The 15221-nt window shown below is 39.7% G+C and overlaps 1 long non-coding RNA gene across 2 annotated transcripts in view; it reads left to right on the forward strand.

The window, feature by feature from the left end:
* The window catches only part of LOC122689661, a 108513-nt gene that overhangs the window by 43330 nt on the left and 49962 nt on the right, over window positions 1-15221 (forward strand). For both annotated transcript variants that reach the window (XR_006339879.1, XR_006339878.1), the window contains exon 3: window positions 5996-6142. This is a non-coding gene — a long non-coding RNA (uncharacterized LOC122689661). The remainder of the gene's footprint in view (window positions 1-5995; window positions 6143-15221) is intronic.

A 15221-nucleotide genomic window follows, 5' to 3' on the forward strand; every position in this document is an offset into this window, starting at 1 on the left:
ATTTATATTGGGTGATGGATGATAGATACGTGAAGAGAGATATCTCTGATCATGGAAGAAAATAGGGTGGAATCAATTCACTAGTGGAAGCAAATCATATGTATTTTACTAAACACTATTTAGAAGATGTAGGTTCTTCTTTTATTTCCAATTATATAACTTAAAAAAAGCATTGAAGTATAGTTGATTTACACTGTTGTGTTAGTTTCAGGTATGCCGCAGAGTGATTCAGATAGACATACATGCACACACACACACACACACACACATATTCAAGTTATTTTCCATTATAGGGTATTACAAGTTCTTGAATATTATTCCCTACATTATATGGTAAATCCTTGTTGCTGAGGTTCTTAATAAAACATTTATCAATGGTTTTTCTGTCTCAAAGAGTGTTTTTTAAAACTTTTTATTTAGAACTAATATTACATTTGCAGAATACTGGCAAAAACAGTACAGAGAGGTCCCATAGCCCCATCACCCAGCTTCCTCAATCTTCCACGAACTGTTATCAAGACCAGGAAATGGGCATTGGTACAAAACTTGTAACTAAACTCCAGGCTTCTCTTCACATTTCAACCGGTTTTTCCATGTACGTCCTCCTTCTGTTCCAGGATCTCATCCAGGATCCCACAGTGCTTTTTAGTCATCTTGTCTCCTTTATAGTCTCCAATCTGAGACAGTTCCTCAGTTCAAAGAATATTTATGAAAAATATTTCTCTAGGGTTGCAGAAAGTGAAGAAGAACTAAAGAGCCTCTTGATGAAAGTGAAAGAGGAGAGTGAAAAAGTTGGCTTAAAGCTCAACATTCAGAAAACTAAGATGATGGTATCCAGTCCCATCACTTCATGGCAATTAGATGGGGAAACAGTGGCTGACTTTATTTTTCTGGGCTCCAAAATCACTGTAGATGGTGACTGCAGCCATGAAAGTAAAAGATGCATACTCCTTGGAAGGAAAGTTATGACCAACCTAGACAGCATATTGAAAAACAGAGACATTACTCTGCTAACAAAGGTCCATCTAGTCAAGGCTATGGTTTTTCCAGTAGTCATGTATGGATGTGAGAGTTGGACTATAAAGAAAGCTGAGTGCTGAAGAATTGATGCTTTTGAACTGTGGTGTTGGAGAAGACTCTTGAGAGTCCTTTGGACAGCAACGAGATCCAACCAGTCCATCCTAAAGGAAATCAGTCTTGAATATTCATTGAAAGGACTGAAGCTGAAACTCCAATACCTGATACGAAGAGCTGACTCATTTGAAAAGACCCTGACGCTGGCAATGATTGAAGATGGGGAGGAGAAGGGGACGACAGAGGATGAGATGGTTGGATGGCATCACCAACTCAATGGACATGAGTTTGAGTGAGCTCTGGGAGTTGATGATGGACAGGGAGGCTTGGTGTGCTACAGTCCATGAGGTCGCTAAGAGTTGGACACAACTGAGCGACTGAACTGAACTAAACTGAAACAGTAGCTCAGCTGGTAAAGAATCTGCCTGTAATGAGGGAGACCTGGGTTCAGTCCCTGGGTTGGGAAGATCCCCTGGAAAAGGGAATGGCACCCCACTCCTGTATTCTGGCCTGGAGAATTCCATGGACTGTATATAGTCCATGGGGTCACAAAGAGTGGACACAACTGCGTGACTTTCACCTTCACTTTCAAAAAATTACAAGGTAGTTCTAAAAGAATTTTCATCTAGAAGTATTTATCCTGATTATACATTTCATCCCCCCTCCAGTCTTTTAAAATATATTTTTTATATATATTTGCAAAATGCTTTACAAGTTTTACTTGTTCTGAAAATTAGTGAGAAGCAGGGAGTAATTTTTGACAATTTTCTCGTTTTATTTAAAAGGAAATCGAGCCATAGGGGAGTTTGTATTGTATTTGAAAGCTGAGAATAACAAATTGAGGAGACACAGTTCGGACCTTATTTCATTTGTTTATGGCTTGTTAGCCAGAATACTGCCTTTTGCACTGTCTGAGCATCCTCTTGAATGTGGTGACTGGCATGAATTCAGGTTGACCTCAAAGCAACAAAAAGACCCAGAATTTCCATAGAAGCTATATCAGTTTCCTTTACTGTTTCATATTCACCTTTCCCAAATCAACTCCCAGTTTGGTGTTGTATAAAATGAAACTGCCTTCTAAACAAAGGGGAAATGATGCGTTGGGGGGGCCTCCTTTGGCCAACAGAATCACCTTACTCAGAAAACTCATCATTGAGTTAACACGGGAATAAGGGAAGAATGGATGTGCTATGGTTCCAAGATGCAAAAAGGTCTTTGGAACCGAGGTCCACCCCTAAAGTAGCCAAGCTGCAGAGGCTTGTGGGGCTTTGGGAAGCCGGGATGTCTGCTTTCCCAGAATGCTTCACTTGACAGAGAGATGCAAATGTATTGCTTTTCCATGAACTGTGTAAGTGAATGCTCCATATATTTTTTTGCTTTGTACATGTTAATTTCTGCCTTTATCTGTGTGCTTTGGTAAAGTTATTTGAGAGTTCAATGAAACACAAAATAGAATTGCCAGCCTTTAAAGCAAACCAGGGAAGTAGATAAATCAGTCTTTCAAGTTCCTCACCCAGTATTATGAACCCTCTGCCTTTTTCTCCTTTGATTTCCTAGACCCCAGGCAATCCAGCTGGGCCACTGAGGAGGGGAGCAGGGAGTGGAGAGGCCCTTTAAATTTCCTTTCATCTGGTGTCCTCTTTGCTGACAGAAATAAATTAGCATGTCATATATTAATATACTAGTGACTGTTAGCTACATTATTCCTTTCTGGTAAAATCAGTGCAGTTCAGTTCAGTCACTCAGTCTTGTCCGACTCTTTGCGATCCCATGAACTGCAGCATGCCAGGCCTCCCTGTCCATCACCAACTCCCGGAGTTTACTCAAACTCATGTCCATTGACAATGTCGGTGATGCCGTCCAACCATCTCATCCTCTGTCGTCCCCTACTCCTCCTGCCTGCAATCTTTCCCAGAATGAGGGTTTTTTCCAGTGAGTCAGTTCTTCACATCAGGTGGCCAAAGTAGTGGAGTTTCAGCTTCAGCATCAGTCCTTCAGTGAATATTTAGAACTGACTTCCTTTAGAATGGACTGGTTGGATCTCCTTGCAGTCCACAGGACTCTCAAGAGTCTTCTCCAATACCACAGTTCAAAAGCATCAATTCTTCAGCGCTCAGCTTTCTTTATAGTCCAACTCTCACATCCATACATGACTACTGGAAAAACCGTGTCTTTGACTAGATGGACCTTTGCTGGCAAAGGAATGTCTCTGTTTTTTAATATGCTGTCTAAAACCTAACCAAAGCCTCAGGGACATAAACACTGAAGGCCAAGGACTTACCAGTACAGGCTTGTGAACATTTTAGTAAGTGAGGATTTTGCCCCTGTTCAGTTGCTACCCCGTGCTGGTTAGCCCTGTCAATGTCGTAGTCACATGAAAAGCATGCAAAGTAAATCTTAGAAAAACTACTAATTATAAATATGTTCTCCTGGAACACAGGAAGCAAGCATTTTTAAGCCTGTGAATGAAAGGAGACTTTCCAAATGAATCCATTTATACAGTGGAGTAAACCATATTATGCCTTGTGAATTAAGAACTATGTGAACATATTCTGAAAAATATGAGAGAAATAAAGAATTTATTTGCCCAGCTATCTCTGTCAAGAAGGTTTTATTTCTATATGTTCATTTGAGACTGGACCCTTAACAAATAGTTTTTACATTAAAAATAATTTTTACGCTAGTATTTAGCAAAGTTGCGATTATTTTCCATGAGCCTCCATATTTTATTTTGACAACATGAGTTTAGCATCAGGAATTTTAAGTAATATTTTGGTTTCCTTTGTATATTTCTTCTCTTAAAATAAGTGGGAGAAAATCTTACCACTTCTTCTTTCTTTTGTAATTAAAAATTTCTTTGTGCTTTTAGGAGAATGCTTTCAAAATGGTCGGAGTTAGACATTTTATGCGTGGTGTTAAGGTCCAAAGAAAGGAGATGGAGTGAAAAAAGAGGACTTCATGTTCCCCTTAGAAATATCGAGTTGATGTTTTGCTTCACAGACATTGTACAAATCTACTTCTTCCTAAATGGATTTTCTTTTAGTGACTCTCAACATAGGTGCTTGTTGACCTTTGGCTACAGTAATAGTTCTCCAGTTTTAAGAAATGGACTTGTATGATTACAAACCAAGAACACTTTAAGTGGTTATAGTACAGGGCCATTGTAATGAGTAAAACTGTTCAACTGTTCCCTAGCTTGGTCATTATTATGTGCTTTAGAAATCTTTATTCTGTGAGTGAGTGCTCTCTGCTTTTTCAGTCTGTACAGTTATTAGTGTTTGATAAATATCAAATTTTCTATACCTACATTGGGCTCCTAGAGTGTGCAGTATTATCAAATTTAAGGTCTATGGAAGATTTTTTACAGTATTTAATGAATATTAAGGTATTCTCTATATTGGAACTTATGAAAAATACATTTTTCTTCATATACTCTAAATAGCCCATGCTTTTAAACCAGGCTGGTTTTGTCTATACCTTGTTTTTATGACTTGTCCTCCGTTACTGAGAATGGTACAAAATAAGACCTTTGCTGGTATGTTAACTTGATTATAATTTGTATGTATAACAAAAAATCTCACATGACAGAGGATGAGATGGTTGGATGGCATCACCGACTCAATGAACATGAGTCTGAGTACGGACAGGGAAGCCTGGCATACTGCAGTCCATGGGGTCACAAAGAGTCGGACACAACTGAGTGACTGAACTGAACTGATCACAAAAAATGGATGTGTTTCTTCCATCATCAGTACTAAATGAGAGCCCTCTTTCAAGATTTTTTTTTTTTTGGTCAGCATCTTGCATTCCTTGTTGTTCAATCTCTCAGTCATGTCTGACTTTTTGCCACACCATGGACTACAGCACTCCAGGCCTCCCTGTCCTTCACCATCTCCCGGAGCTTGCTCAAACTCATGTCCATTGAGTCCGTGATGCATCCAACCATCTCGTTCTGTGTCATTCCATTATCCTCCTGCCTTCAGTCATTCCCAGCATCAGGGTCTTTTACAGTGAGTCAGATCTTCACATCAGGTGGCCAAAGTTTTGGAGCTTCAGCTTCAGCATTACTCCTTCTAATGAATAAACAGAATTGATTTCCTTTAGGATTGACTGGTTTGATCTCCTTGCTATCCAAGGGACTCTCAAGAGTCTTCTCCAACACCACAGTTCAAAAGCATCAATTCTTTGGCATTCAGCCTTCTTTATGGACCAACTCTTACATCCATACATGACTACTGGAAAAAACCATAGCTTTGACTGACTTGCACTCCTAGCTATGGGCTAAGCAAGGATATTGAGATTAGTATGCTGCACTGGGTCCTCAATAAGCTATTGATTCAATACTGTGCTCATCTTTTGTGTTCTGACAATCACATACTTAGCAAGAGTGTTCCCAGCTTATAAGTGGATTTATTTTATCTTAAGATGGGCCTTAGCTAATAGTGGCTCAGCCTGTAAAGAATGTGTCTGCAATGCGGGAGACCTGGGTTTGATCAGGAAGATTCTCTGGAGGAGGGAATGGCAACCCACTCCAGTATTCTTGCCTAGAGAACTCCATGGACAGAGAAGCCTGGCAGAACATTTTCACGTTCACACACACTACCTAATGTGAGAGATGTTTCTGACATTTGGGACATGGGTTTATGGAAATTAGATTAAAGGAAAAAGGAGATGATGTAGTCTATCTTGTTTTAGGATAAACAGAGTGTCTCTGAAGTTTTCCTTTAAGCCTGTGTTAACTCACTGTGTTCTTTTTTAAACTCTAGTCCCTCCTTGGTAACCACATCTTAAAAGGTAAGCATATTTAGTAATAAAATTCCTGGCCTAGAGGGAAGTACCAATGATTGCTGTTTTCAGAATAGAAGCATAGTGTTCTGGAATGAGCTAGATCCATCCTTCCCTGCTTTTTTGTTTTGAACAGATGGAGAAACTGAGTCCTAAAAGGTTGCAACATCCTTGAAGTTATGCAAAGAACTAAAATAGCATATGGCTTATCTAGGAGATAAAGATGGGAATCGCTTCTGCTTGATTGGCGCCCTCTTGAAGAGAAATACTTTTGCTCAGCTTGGTGAGTATTGACCTTCTGATTACATCACTTACAATTTTTTTTTTAATGTGAAACCTGTATTGAAAAAATATATATCTTGCTTTTAAAATGGAAGCTCTCGGCAGCATTTAGATCAATCTGTATGTTACGGTTTAGGCCAAATTAACCAGCCAATTTCAGAGCTGTTTTTTGGAAAGCTTCAGTATACATTCATTAGAACTTTCTGTCAAATCACAGCTTGTAGAAGTTATTTCCAAATGTCCTTTTACTTGCTGATTAAATGAAGGCTGCTTCTCTGAGGAAGCGGTCATATGCTCCTTATTGGGGCCAGCCATCCTTCCCTGGTGCTCCTTATGCTTGTCTACCTGTCACCTGCTCTCAAGCATCATGCTCCCTGTGTACTTACTGATGGCATACTTTCCAGTGCCCCTCTGTTCCCAAGCACCTTCACTCCTTCCTTGAGGGCACAAGACCTGAGGGTTCAGGGCCAGGTGGAGAATCCCACTGGTCACCTTTGTCCTCCCATCTACCACTAAAGAGCTACAGTGAGCAGATCACCTGACTGGAAAGCTTTCCTGGGGTTCCACTTGCAAACTCAGAAAGAGACACGGATGATACATACCTCTACTCGGGTTCTGTGTTTGAGGTCAAAGAAGACTGTGAGAAACTTTCTTATACTCTCTCATAGGTCTTCATTTGTTAAAACAGCTGTTATGTGCTAGGCTCTGAAATAATATGGACAGATTTAATCTTTACTGTGATACTGTGAGGGAGAGATTATTGGCCTTATTTTAAATATGAGGCCATAGATATTGGTGCTTCCCACGTGGCGCTAGTGGTAAAGAACCCGCCTGTCAATTCAGGGGACATAAGAGATGTGAGTTCAATCCCTGGGTCGGGAAAATCCCCTGGAGGAGGGCATGACAATCTACTCCAATATTCTTGCCTCCTGGACAGAGGAGCTGGCTGGCTACAGTCCATAGGGTCACAAAGAGTCAGATACAACTGAAGTGACTTAGCACGCACGTACACATAGATACTTAAGAGCGGCATTCAAATCATTTGCGTCAAATCACATACATAGTAAACAATAAAAGGTATCCTCACTTGTTTGATTTCACCAAATCATACCAAGAAAAAAATAACAAAATGGATGTTTGGTTTGCTATTTCCTCCCTTCCTTGTATATCACTCTGAATAACAAAATAGTGACTTTTCAGTTTTTTTAGTTTGACAGAATTTGTGTCTAATATTAAGACTTCTCTTTATTCCAAAAAGCATGTTTTTTGCTGTCCCACTATATGTCAGACTCTGTACTAGGTGCTCTGGATACATCAGTGAGCATATATCAAAATAAGGGGTATTTTTTGTCAAGAGATTAAAAACTGGAAGCTTTGTGTGTGTTTCATCTTGTCCTTTCTTCTATCAAGGCATTGAAACATAGAGCCCAAGATTAGTCGTCATCATTTTTCCATTGATTCACAGAATCACTGAACTAACAAGGTACTCCTGAGGTTACTACACCAGCTCCTGAGGTGTGAGGGAAATGTGAACTAAACCATTCTATTATTAATAACTGTCAAGGGGGAGATTCCATTAAGCTTTTGTGGTAGTTCCCGCTTTAGACTTTTACAGCCTGTTGTGATGATGATAAATTATTTCTGCCCCATAAGAGTTGGCAGGTGTGAATCTGAGTTTTTAAGGTGAATACATTAAGGAATTTTAAAAAATCTTAAATTCTATACCTTTAACCAAAATAAACACCTTTAGATATTTTGGGATGATGAGCAGAGAGCCCAGATGCATGGTCACATACCTGTTTTTCTATAGCTGTGGCCTGAATCCTATGCATTCTGAGATAAAGCGAGAAGCTTTGTGACTATCTGACAGTTCCTCCTGCTTTTCTGTCAGAAACTATGTGTTCTGTTTACCCCACTTCTCAATCTGGTATAGATGCTTCTGGAAACATCTCTTTTAGTAATTATCTTTGCCACTTCATAGGTAAGTTGACCTTTTTTGTTTCTTACGGAAGGCTCTATGCTTCATGTAGAATTGTATACCTATTTCAATCCTTATCATTATGGTTAAAAGACCTCCTGATACAATAGAATTCTCAGTTCATGGACTCTAGCCTTGAGTCTGTTTTATTAAACTCTTTCCTGTGGTAATTTTTTTTTTTTTTAGTTCTCCCACTTTATTGCTACCGACCCGTCTCCCTCCACCCTCGTGCACACATATGCTCAGTCATGTAATCCCATGGACTGCAGCCCGCCAGGCTCCTCTGTCCATGGACTTTTCCAGGCAAGAATACTGGAGTGGGTTGCCATTTCCTTTTCCTCATGTGGTAATTTACCATGTGCAAAGCTTCAGTGATGGCCACTTTTCACCTCAAGTCTCATATTCCATGATTTTGTTTATCCCTTGAAACTACGAGGGAAAAAAAAAAAAAAGAAAGTACGAGGGAAAACTAGAGACCCTTTAAATACTTCCATCATGAGAGCACCAGTTGTAGGGGAAACATCTCCCAATAGTGTAACTTATTAAACTTTCATAAAAGTTTCCCATTTAAAATGTCACATTGATCAGATTCTGAGATAAAACTAGAAGCTTTATCTGTGCATGTTTCATCTTGTTCTTTCTTCATCAGCAAGCTGTTGGAATAGATTCCTACAGGCATTCATTCTCTACCTTGCAGAACTATCCAGTTTACTGAGTAGAGGGCTCCTGCTCTCTGGAGTATGTCATGCTGGTGCATGTTTCAGGGCCTTGGTGGCTGTGGTGCTACCTCCTTGCAGTATCTGGGCCATGCTTGACTTGAATTACCTTACAGTGGCTCTTTCATCTTGGTCCAAGAAAGGACTCATGGCAAGAACTGTTATTCCTTTCAATGTCCAGCTTTTTGGCTAGTTCCTTAGTATACTAAATGTAACATTCTTCTCCATGTACCTGTCTAAGATTGTGCTTCACATTAGGGACAAAAGTAGTCTGGGTTGCAGACTTGAACAACATGCAGTTTCACTCAATCAGTGAAAGATCACATTTGCTCAGTCACTTCAGCCGTGTCCAACTCTGCGACCCTATGGACTGTAGCCCCCTAGGCTCCTGTCCATGGGATTCTCCAGGTGAGTATACTGGAGTGAGTTGCCATGCCCTCCTCCAGGGGATCTTCCCAACCCAGAAATCAAACCCTCGTCTTTTATGTCTCCTACATTGGCAAGTGGGTTCTTTACCACTAGCGCCACCTGGGAAGCCCTCACATTTGATAATTCCCCAGTTTTTCAAAGTGAAACTTTCCCACTGAGATCACTATGACAGTTGTGCTGATGGTGGTGGGTTTGTATTTTGGGAAAACTTTAAGTTAATATATTTATATTCATTATGTTGTTTCTTATTTAATACTCATTTTCATTTAAGTTACAATTTAGTTACAATTACCTGTGTAATTATTGAATATCCAGACTCCCCACTGAAGTTCAAATTCCATGATGACAGGAACTGTTGTCACATTGCCTTATATATATATATATAATAGCTGGACAGCCAATTCTCGTTTTTATGTGTAGGGTAAAGAACACTGGTGGGAACCTGGAATTTGGGCCCCAATCCCATTTTTGCCTCAACAGCATAGGCGACCTTGGGCCAGCTACTTCCCATAACTGGACTGCAGTCTCTTCATCTGTGAAATAAGGCCACATAGGAAGGGGGATTCAAGCAGTCACTTTCAGCTTTATGAGTCTCAGTGTGTGAGTCTGACTAAATGGAGGAAGAATTGCAGCCAGTCCGTTGAATGCCACGACTTTCTTTCCAAACCCCGGCTGACTCCATTGAAGTGCCCTGCCCTGGGCTGGGAAGGGCTGGCCCAGGGCCTTCCTCAGGAGGCCAGGCCAGAACCCGTCACCTCCTTTGGGACATCTGGGAGCAGTGTTTTCCACACTTTTCCTGTTGCAGCCCCGTTCTCCTCAAAATAATAAAAGAATTAAAAAGCCTTCTGCTTCTTTGTGGGCAGAAGCCTTGTCAACCTTAACCTATGCCTGGCTGTTTGCTGCAGGTAAGATGGAGGAATCCCAGGAGGTGGTTCAGTGGGCAGTTGCTCTGGTGGGAGAGGAGGGTGGAGACATTGGCCTTCCCCTGCTGATTGGACTTAGAATTGACCTCAGCCTCCACTCCCATGTCCCACCCCCTGCCCCCGCTCCAGCACCACAGTTTCTAGCCACCTCATAACACTTCAGATCCTCTGCCTGGCCAGGTAATAGGGATTTAGATGACTGTAGTAAGTACAGTGGTATGTGACAGACCAGTCTCAGAAGCTAGGAGCCTGAAATTTACCATATCAAAGCCCCTGCCCTGAACCCCCTATATATTCCCCCTTCCCCTCCCCCTATCTGATTTACTGCCAAGAAGATTGGAGCCCTCTCTGTGACAATCTGGAAAATCCCGGATCCAATTGTCTCTTCTCTAATGCAAGGGGAATCAAATTTGAGAATTCAACAAGAAATTATACCAATTCCTGGAGGGAAAAAAAAAAACTATAGGCTACCAAATCTCATCTGAGATGAAATCAATAACCTAAGTAGTTCTGTAATCATTAATAAAACTGGATTCATAGTTTAAAACATTCTGAAAAAGAAATCTCTAGGCTCAGGTGGTTCTGCTGGTAAATTCTAACAAATATTTGAGGAAGAAATAGCACCAATTTTAGACAATCTCTTTCAGAAAAGGGAAAAGTTCCCAGTTTGTTTTATGAGGCCAGCATCACTCTGATACCAAAAATGGTAAAAAGAACAAAACAAAGACAAAACCACAGACCCATACACCTCAAGAACATAGATTAAAAAAAACCATAAAAAATATTAGCAATATTAGTTATCAAATGTATATGTTTAGAGTTGTTTGTAATATTTCCTTTTATCCTTTTAATGTCAATGAGAATGATGTGATATTCCCTCTTTCATTCCTGATGTTAGTAAGTTGTTTTTTTTTTTCCTTTGTCAGTCTTGCTAGAGGCTTAGTGATTTTATTGATATTTTCAAATAACCAGTGTATGTTTTCATTGATTTTTCTTTCTTTCCTTTCTTTGCCTTTTTTTCCCTTTCAATTTCATTTATTTCATCTCTTTGTCGTTTTCTTGCTTTGGGTGAATTTTGCTCTTTGCTTTCTTGTTTCTGCATGTGGAAGCTTAGATTATTGATTAGAGACCTCTCATTTTTCTAATATAGCTATTTGTTATAAATTTCCCCACAAGTAGCATTTTAACTACATCACACATATTTTGATATCTTGTATTTTTTAATTTTTTTGGTCTCACCATGCAGCATACAGAATCTTAGTTCCCTGACTAGGGATCGAACCCATGTCCCCTGCAGTGGAGGCATGGATTCTTAACCACTGGACTGCCAGGAGGTCCCATGATAAGCCTATATTTTTATTTTGTTCAGTTAAATTTTTTTTCACTTGAGACTTTCCCTTTGACCCATACATTACTTTAGAAGTAACATTGTTGATTTCTAGTTTAATTTCATTATGATCAGAAGACATATTTTGCATTATTTCAATTCTTTGAAATTTGTTGAGGTTTAATACTTTAGAGTTTGGTCTATCTTGGTGAATATTTTATGTGTACTTGAAAAGAATGCATATTCTGCTTTTGTGGGTTAGAATGTTTTATAAATATGAGATTCAGTTGGTTGGTGGTATTTTCTGTCTACTATTTCTACTATATATTACTAAGAGAGAAGTAGGAGTTTTGAAGCTTCCAACTATAACTTTAGATCTAGCTGTTTCTTGTTTGAGTTATGTCAGTTTTTGCTTAATGTATTTTGAAGGTCTGTTGTTAGATACAAATGCATTTCAGATTGTCACATCTTTTTTTGGCAAATTGACCCTTTTATGTAGTGTGCTTCTTTGTCTCTGGCAATTGTCTTTGTTTTGAAGTCTGTTTTGTCTGATGTAAAGCCACTCCAGCTTTCTTCTGAAGTGTTTTCATAGTATACCTTTTTCTTTCCTTTTACTTTTAACCCATCTACTGATAGTATTATATTTCAAGTGAGGTTTTTGTTAGCATATGGCTCATATTTTTTATTCATTCTCATAGTCTTTGTCTTTTCATCTGTTTAGACCATTTGAGTTTAACATAATTATTGATATTGGATTTAAGCCTATCATTTCATTATTGTTTTCTGTTTGTTCCTTCTATTTTCAAGTATTTGTTTCCTGTATCCTGCCTTCTTTATTTCTTAGTGTTTTATTTTACTTGATCTTTTGTGTTTCTGTTTGTATCTTTTTATTCAGTACCTCCTGTAGAAATTGTGACCATAATAAAGGTCCCTTTATCCTCCCTTCTGTTGTTACTTTCATCTGATCTGTTATATTGGCATACTTTGAAAACCCCATAGGCAATGTTATAATTTTTGCTTTCAACAAAGAGCTCAAGAGGAAAAGTATCATGTTTTATTTTTAACCAGATATCTACCAGTTCTCTTGCTCTTTCTTCAGTCTTCATGTTCCTTGTGTTATCACTTCCCTCTTAATTTTCTTTATCTTAGAGGAAGTCAGCCGCCAATAAATGATCTTACTTTTCCTTCAATTGAGGATATCAGTATTTCATTCCTGAAGGATAGCTTTTTGAATGTATAGATTTATGTCTCTTGGGACTTCCCTGGTGGTCCAGTGGCTAAGACTCTGTGCTCCCAATGCTGGGGGCCTGGGTTTGATCCCTGGTCAGGGAACTAGATCACATGCACCACAACTAAAGATGCAGCATGCCACAACTTAAGACCTGGCATAGCCAAATGAATCAATCAATCAATAAATATTTAGATTTATGTTTCCTGAGAAGTTTAGGAAGTTTTCAGCTATTATGTTGTTAGATTTTCTTCCTGCACTGCGTTCTTTCTCTTTTTTCTGGGACTCCCATGACACAAATGACAGACCTTCTGTTATTGTCCCCCAAATCCCTGAGGCACTGTGGTTTTGCTCTTAAATCTTTTTTTTTTTCCTCTGTGTTGTTCAGATTGGCTAATTTCTATGGTTTTGTCTTCAAGTTCACTGACTCATCTCCACACAGCACTGAGCCCATCTAGTGAGTTTTTATTTCAGTTATTTTATTTTCCATTCTAAAATTTCCAGCAGTTCTTCTTTATATATTTTCTGTCTTTGTTCACATTTTGGCTCAGATGGTAAAGCATCTGCCTACAATGCGGGAGACCTGGGTTCAATCCCTGGGTAGGGAAGATCTCCTGGAGAAGGAAATGACAACCCACTCCAGTATTCTTGTCTGGAAAATCCCATGGACGGAGAAACCTGGTAGGCTACAGTCCATGGGGTCAAAAAGGGTCAGACACGACTGAGCGACTTCACTTTCACTTATAGGTTCCAAGATTGCACATGATTGGTTACTGGAGCATTTTTATAATAACTATTTTAAATTCTTTGTCAGGTAGTTCAAGCCTCTCTGTTATCTCGACATTGGCATCTGTTGATAGTCTTTTCCCATGCTGGGTAATTTTGGAGTTTATCCAGCACATTTTGAGTATTATGAGACTCTGTATCTTGTTGAAAGCCCATGGAGAATGTTGCTATTTTTGTTTTAGCAGACAGTCTACTTGGTTAGGTTCATAGAGCAAGTTCTAACCCACCTTCTGCTGGTCCCAGTGACAGTTCAAGTTTCCAAGCCTTGACAGTGGTACTTGGATGCGTCTGATATATATGCTCCCCAGTGACATGTCTGGGACTTAGGCAGTTCAGTTCTCAGAGTTTTCAGTAGGCTGTTTAGGATGAAATCCATGCAGGTAAAGCTTACAGGTGAGTCTAAGAGTTAAGAAACCATTTATGGGGCCTCTTCCCAAGTTCCTTCCTCTGTGATCTCAACAGTACTTTTTAAAAAATTTTTATTTGATTCAAGTATAGTTGATTTATAATGTGTTTATTTCTGCTGTAGAGCAAAGTAATTCAGTTATACATATATATGTGTTTGAGTGTGTGTGTATATATATATATATATATATATATATATATATATGTGCATGCATGCTAAGTCACTTCAGTCATGTCCAACTCTTTGCGACCCCATGGTCTGTAGTCCGCTAGGCTCCTCTGGCCTTGGGATTCTCCAGGCAAGAATACTGGAGTGGGTTGCCATGCCTTCCTTCAGGGGATCTTCCCAACCGAGGGATTGAACCCTCATCTTTCATGTCTCCTGCATTTTCTGCATTGGCAAGCCGAATCTTTACCACTAGCGCCACCTGAGACGCTATATGTATATATACATATATATGCACTCTTTTTTTCTATTCTTCCATTATGGTTGATCAAAGGATATTGAATATAGTTCCTTGTGCTATACAGTAAGACATTGTTGTCTTCCAGTAGTTTCTAATTCCACCAGACTTTCCCTTTTTTAACCAAAAAATTGGATTTCATTATTCTGTTCCACCATGAACTTCCACATCTGTGCCCACATCCCCAGTTCAAGCAATAGAGAAAAACAGAGAGAAACACCAGAGAGAGGAAAAAATATCGTGAGCTTTGGTCCCATCCTCTTGGAACCACTGTTCTGCTGAACCCAGAGGAATGTTCTCCCCCTCCAGAGTTCTGGTCCTGCAGGCTCCTGTTGCCCCAGGCTGCTCTTGGGGGCTGTGGCCTGAGAGAACAGAGAGGAGGAAAAAAATGAGGGACTTCCCCCACTCTCTGAATGTCAGGAGTTTTCTTTCCTGCTCCCTGAGCCAGAGCTACAGGGCATCTCCTGGCTCTCTGTCTGTGCCTGGTGCCTGCTGGCAATGTGTTGAGTTCAGTCTTGGGGCATACTAGAGGAAAAAGTCATGGTAAGCTCACTGGCACTTCGGTGGTATTTGAATTCTGGTCTTCCTTAATCTGCCTGCTACTATTTACTCCTCAGTCCTCAAAGAGCTGCTCCAGGCAGTCCTTCCAGGTTTTACAGTTTGTGTTCCCTGGGAAAGACAGGGTGGAGTGGGCTGTCAACATCTTAAGCAGACCCAGAAGCTCTCTGTCTGTTTTCAAATATTTAGAATAGCATGAATTTAAACAATGGATACGTGAACTGTCTCCTTGGTGTTACTCTACCCAGCTTTAACATCTTTGCTTG

This window comes from Cervus elaphus, chromosome X (assembly GCF_910594005.1).
Source record: "Cervus elaphus chromosome X, mCerEla1.1, whole genome shotgun sequence".
NCBI lineage: Eukaryota > Metazoa > Chordata > Mammalia > Artiodactyla > Cervidae > Cervus > Cervus elaphus.